The sequence below is a fragment of the Pan paniscus genome, chromosome 6 (assembly GCF_029289425.2).
Source record: "Pan paniscus chromosome 6, NHGRI_mPanPan1-v2.0_pri, whole genome shotgun sequence".
In the NCBI taxonomy this organism is placed as follows: domain Eukaryota; kingdom Metazoa; phylum Chordata; class Mammalia; order Primates; family Hominidae; genus Pan; species Pan paniscus.
In genome coordinates, this window is record NC_073255.2 from 177,804,829 (window position 1) to 177,811,834 (window position 7,006).

Consider the following 7,006-nt stretch of genomic DNA (forward strand, 5'->3'; position numbering starts at 1 on the left):
GGATCATAATATAAATATATTTCTTGCTGTAGGTTGTGGTAAAATGGAAAGCCTCCACTTTAAGTGATTTCATTATTCATCATACTCTTTGGCAAATGTTCTTTGTCATTAGGCAGGGCAAGAATTAAAGCTACATCAACTTAAAGTTCTTATGGTGTGGCATAGTCCAAGGGGCAGGGGAATATTTATTGCTTTAAGTAAATCAATTTACAGATACCGTATTTTCATAAGTATTCTTTCTTAGCATCATGTAGGTTCTTTTTTACATCTGCATTTACAATAGTTCTTGGACCTTACAAAAGAAAGGTATATCCATCACTGAAGGTGTGAGGGATATACCTTCCAGGATGACAGATGAAAGGAAGATTCAAAATGTTTTGGAGGAAGCTTCCTCTAATGATCAATCAAGGCACCATCAACCCTTCTTAGGCTTCATGTCTTTTCCTCTCTTACATATATTCCACTTAAGGGGGAAGTACGGCTGTCAGAAATATGGTAATTGGTTTGTTGTGATTTTCTGAAATCAGATATACTGTGTGAATGTTAGTGGTAAGAGTGACAGTAATTTTCCTTTAATCATCAGATGTCTTCCATCCTCTGTTGAAAAGTGCAGTGTTTTTGAAGGAGAATCTGGTAAGAGCAGAGCAAAGCAGCACTGAAGAAAGTATCGAAGACAATTTTTTTTTCCCGTATATTTAACCCTAAGCAATTCTTTTCAGCTATTCTCAGTACTTCTCCATAGGATATAGCATTATCTGGAAAGAAAAGCAACTCTGAACAGCTGAAGTAGTAGAGCTTTGTGACAGATTTTTTTTTTTTTTTGGACAGAGTCTCGCTCTGTTGCCCAGGCTGGAGTGCAGTGGCGTGATCTCGGCTCACTGCAACCTTCGTCTCCTGGGTCCAAGCAATTCTTGTGCCTCAGCCTCCTGAATAGCTGGGATTACAGACACCTGCCACCACGCCCAGCTAATTTTTGTATTTTTAGTAGAGACAGAATTTTGCCATGTTGGCCAGGCTGGTCTTAAACTCCTGACCTTAGGTGATCCACCTGCCTCCATCTTCCAAAGTGCTGGGATTACAGATGTGAGCCATCGCCCCTGGCCGTGACACTGATCATTATAAATATCATACAGATCATTTTCAGGTACCTTCATATTTTTCACATTGCACTGGAATAAACTGTGCAAAAGTCATACATAATTTTATTTTAGATTTGGTGTGTGTTGTTCAATGAATGTGAAAATGTATTGTGATAATCACTGATACAGTTCACCAAATCTTTTCCATTTCCTTCCACTTTGGCTAGATTGTATTTCATGGGAATTCTGAGATTGGTTAGGATCATGTGACTTTTTCTGGCCAATGAGTTATGAGCAGATGTGAAGCATCACCTTCCGATTAAGGTGGTTATTTACCCTGATGAAACTCCAGAGCTCTCCTTCCCTTCTGAGACAGAGAGTTGTTGCACTGTCAGCCTGTGCTCCTGAGTTGTTATGAAGGGCTGATCCTATTCCACCAGCCATAATGGAAATATAGCTTTTGTTAGAAATGAGCCGTTGTTGTTTTAATTCACATGCCTCTGTTTTAAGTCATACAAATTTGTTGTTTGTTATTGGAGCATGACCTAGCCTATCTTGTCTGATACACTTATTTTTATCAAATTCTATTATGAAATAGAGAAATACTTCAATCCTGACTTTCTTTCTGCCTCTTATTAACAAAAATAAAATTATGCTTTAGCCTCTAGGCTGATTACTTTTTAAATAGCATATTCTTTTATTCTTCATTAAATATATAGGAAACATTTTGATTATGATTTCCAAAAAATTGTTTAGAGCTATTCTAGAATATTTATATATTATTCTTCTTCAGTTATTCCTAAAAGCTGAAAACCAAAGTTCAATATACACACAGACATACTGAAGGAATATGGTCTGTTATACTCTAATTCATAAATAACATTCATCTCACACATTATGTTTTATTATTAGGAAATAAGTAATGAGAAAAACCATATAGATTTATTCTTGGTTTTATGGCTTATTATAAAAATGGATAAACCAATTCTAATAGTTTTGATATCATTTTAATCTTGGCTACTTTTAATAATTGAGGTTATGAGATGTATTTGATAATTTCCTAGTTTAAAAAAACTAAGAATACATATTCTAATACATTTAGTTAAAAATGAGGTTAGAAAGTAAATCTGACCTAGATGATTGGTTTGACAATGAGGATTAACTTTACTAATTAGATTATGTGGCTAATGGGTGTTTTCTATAAATTGAATAAGCCATATCTACAGCTCCAAGGTTTGGCAAAAATGTATAAAGTGCATGATGATATAAATCATTTTATAAAAGATATTTTGTATCAAAATTAACAATATATCCATTTTACTAACCCCTTGATGGGCTCAAAGATCCTCCCACCTCAGCCTCTGGAATAGGTGAGACTACAGGTATGAGCCACCATGCCTGACTACTGTTTAAAGTTTTTGTAGAGACTGGGTCTTGCTATGTTGCCTAGACTTGACTCGAACTCCTGGACTCAGGTGATCCTTCTCCGCTTGGTCTCCCAAAGTGTTGGGATTACAGGTGTAAGCCACTGTTCCTGGATAAAACAAGGTGATTCTAAATGAAAACAGAACAAATATAGATTTTGCAAATCTTGGTGTTGCCTTTTTGGTATATTTCCCAAACATTGTGAAAGCGAATGACTGTATAATACATGCTCTTAAAAGTCAGGTTGAAAGTAATTCTTTGTTTTCAGAAAAAGAAGAAGGGACTAGGTAAGTTTTTAGCTGACAGATAATTAAATAATTTTTGTGATAGATTTCTATGTACCTTTGTCATATAACTCAGAGAGAGTTCAAATAATTGGGTGATATTGTCATATGCTAAAACATGGATGAACCTTGAGGACATTATGCTAAGTGAAATAAGCCAGTCACTAAAAGACAAATATTGCATGGTTCCACTTATATGAGGCATGTAAAGTGGTCAAATTCTTAGAAATGGAAAGTAGAATGGTGGTTGCCAGGGGGTGGAGGGAGGGAGGAAGGGGAGTTGTTCCATGGATACACAGTTGCAGTTTTGCAAGATTAAAATTTTCTAGAGACCTATTGTTCAACAATGTGCATATAGTCAACATTACTGTACTGTACACTTAAAGATGGTTAAGATGGTAAATTTTATGTTCTGTGTTTTTTTTTACCATGGTTTAAAAAAATTGTGTGATACTGCTATAACACAGGTTTTCCCATTTCCATCCACTTACATGAACACATTTTCTCAATGCTTACATCCATTTAAGTGAAGATAGTAATAGGATTGATGCTGTCCCCTCCAAGCAATTAAAAAGTCATATTTGACTATATTAACTACATGGGGAAAACTTCATCTATCAAGGGATATGTTAAGAAGTTTTTTGTTTATAAGTGTTCATCAAAATTCATGATATATTTAAGTCATTTTGATCATTTGTGTACAAAAAGTTGTAATGATAACCCAAAGGGAAAAATATTTTCAACACATACTTTTAGTCATAGAAGTTAAAAAAGTTAAAATTCAATTGACAAATATTTTGTTGCAGGAAAATATGACACATGGTCAGTAAAAGCTTTCAAGCATAAAAACATATTAAGATAAAGTAACATTTTGTGAGAGGAGTAGAATATAACTTCAAGGAGAAAAAGCAATGATGTAAACTGGCCAAGTGCAGTGGCTCATGCCTGTAATCCTAGCACTTTGAAAGGCTGAGGCGGAAGGATCTCTTGAGCTCAGAAGTTCGAGAGTCTAGGCAACACAGGGAGACCTTTTTTTGCAGTTCAGTAGTTTTGGGGGGAACAGGTGGTGTTTGGTTACATGAATGTTTTTTTTTTTTTTTTGAGACACAGTCTCACTCTGTCACCCAGGCTGGAGTGCAGTGGTGCAATCTTAGCTCACTGCAACCTCCGCCTCCCCAGTCCAAGTGATTCTCCTGCCTCAGCCTCCCGAGTAGGTGGGACTACAGGTGCGTGCCACCACACCCGGCTAATTTTTTGTATTTTTTAGTAGAGATGGGGTTTCACCGTGTTAGCCAGGATGGTCTCGATCTCCTGGCCTTGTGATCCACCCGCCTTGGCCTCCCAAAGTGCTGGGATTACAGGCATGAGCCATTGCGCCCTGCCCTACGTGGATAAATTTTTTAGTGGTGATTTCTGAGATTTTGGTGCAACTATCACTCGAGCAGTGTACACTGTACTCAGTGTGTAGTCTTTTATCCCTCACCCCCACTCCTGCCCTTCCCCCTGAGTTTCCAGAGTCATAATATCATTCTTATGCCTTTGTGTCCTCATAGTTTAGCTTCCACTTATAAGTGAGAACATATAATGTTTGGCTTTTCTTCCTGAGTTACTTCACTTAGGATAATAGTCTCCAACTCCATCCAGGTTGCTGTGAATGCCATTGTTTTGTTCCTTTTTATGGCTGTGTAGTATTCTATGATATATATATCACATTTTCTTTACCTGCTCGTTGATCGATGGTCATTTAGGCAGGTTCCATATTTTTGCAATTGCAAATTGTGCTGCTATACACATGCGTATGCAAGTATCTTTTTCATATAATGAATTATTTTCCTCTGGGTAAATACCCAGTGGAAATTTTGTTTGCTTTGTTGAAGATCAGTTGGCTGCTAAGTGTTTGGCTTTATTTCTGGGTTCTCTATTCTGTTTCATTGGTCCATGTGCCTCTTTTTATACCAGTACCATGCTGTTTTGGGAATTATAGCCTTGTATTAATAGTATAGTTTGAAGCTGGGTAATGTGATGCCTCCAGATTTGTTCTTTTTGCTTAGTCTTGCTTCAGCTGTGTGGGCTGTTTTTTGTTCCATATGAATTTTAGGATTTTTTTTCTAGTTCTGTGAACAATGATTGTGGTATTTTGATGAGAAGTGCATTCAATCTGTAGATTGCTTTTGGCAGTATGATCATTTTCACAATATTGATTCTATCCATCCATGAGCATGGGATGTATTTCCATTTGTTTGTGTTGTCTGTGATTTCTTTCAGCAGTGTTTTGTAGTTTTCCTTGTAGAGATCTTTCACCTCCTTGGTTAGTTGTATTCCTAAATATTTTATTTTATTTTATTTTATTTTTTGCAGCTGTTGTAAAACAGCTCTTGAGTTCTTGATTTGATTCTCAACTTGGTTGCTGTTGGTGTATAGCAGTGCTACTTATTTGTGTACATTGATTTTGTATCCTGAAACTTTACTGAATTCATTAATCAGATCTAGGAGCTTTTTGGATGAGTCTTTAGCGTTTTCTAGATATATGATCATATCATCAGTGAACAGCAACACTTTGACTTCCTCTTTACTGATTTGGATGGCCTTTATTTCTTTCTCTTGTCGGATTGCTCTGGCTAGGACCCAGTACTATGTTGAATAAAAGTGGTGAGAGTGGACATCCTTGTCCTGTGCCAGTTCTTAGGGGAAATACTTTCAACTTTTCCCCATTCTGTATAATGTTAGCTGTGGGTTTGTCATAGATGGCTTTTATTACCTTAAGATATGTTCCTTCTGTGCCAGTTTTGCTGAGGGTTTTAATCATAAGGGGATGCTGGATTTTGTCAAATGCTTTTTCTGCATCTATTGAGATGATCACATGATTTTTATTTTTAATTCTGTTTATGTGGTATATCAAATTTATTGACTTGCATATGTTAAACCAACCCTGCATCCCTGATATGAAGCCCACTTGATCATTGTGTATTATCTTTTTTGATATGCTGTTGGATTCAGTAGCAAGTATTTTGTTGAAGATTTTTGCATCTATATTCATCAGGGATATTGATCTGTAGTTTTCTTTTTCTTTCTTTCTTTTATTTTTTGGTAAGTCCTTTCCTGGTTTTGGCATTAGGGTAACACTGGCTTCATAGAATGATTTAGGGAGGATCCTCTCTTTCTCTATCTTTTGGAATGGTTTCAGTAGGATTGGTACCAATTTTTCTTTGAATGTCTGATAGAATTTAGTTATGAACCCATCTGATCCTGGACCCTTTTTTTGTTGGCAATTTTAAAATTACTGTTTCAACCTCATTACTTGGTTTTGGTCTGTTTAGAGTTTCTATTTCTTCCTGATTTAATCTACAAAGGTTGTATTGATTTTGTTTGTCTTTTCAAAGAACCAGCTTTTTGTTTCTTTTATCTTTTGTGTGTGTGTGTTTTTTTGTTTCAGTTTCATTTAGTTCTGCTCTGATCTTTGTTATTCATTTCCTTCTACTGGGTTTGGGCTTGGTTTGTTCTTGTTTCTCTAATTCTTTGAGATGTGAGCTTAGATTGTCAGTTTGTGCTCTTTCAGACTTTTTGATGTAGGCATTTAATACTCTGAACTTTCCTCTTAGCACCGTTTTGCTGTATCCCAGACATTTTGATAGGTTGTATCACTATTATCATTCAGTTCAAAGATTTTTTAAATTTCCATCTTGATTTCATTGTTGACCCGAAGATCATTCAAAAGCAGATTATTTAATTTCCATGTATTTGTTTTGTTTTGAGGGTTCCTTTTGGAGTTAATTTCCAATTTTATTGCACTGTGATCTGAGAGAGTACTTGATATGATTTCAGTTTTCTTAAATTATTGAGACTTGTTTTGTGGCCTATCTTATGGTCTATCTTGGAGATTGTTCCTTGTGCTGATGAAAGTAATGTATATTCTGCAGTTGGGTAGAATGTTCTGTAAATATCTGTTAAGTGCATTTGTTCTAGGGTATAGTTTAAGTCCATTGTTTCTTTGTTAACTTTCTGTCTTGACTTGTTTAGTGCTGCCAGTGGAGTACTGAAGTCTTCCACTGCTATTGTATTGCCAGCTATCTCATTTCTTAGGTCTAGTAGTGATTGTTTTATAAATTTAGAAGCTCCAGTTTTAGGTGCATATATATTAAGGATTGTGATATTTTCCTGTTGGACTAATCCTTTTATTTTTATATAACAATCCCTCTTTGTCTTTTTAAACAGTTGTTG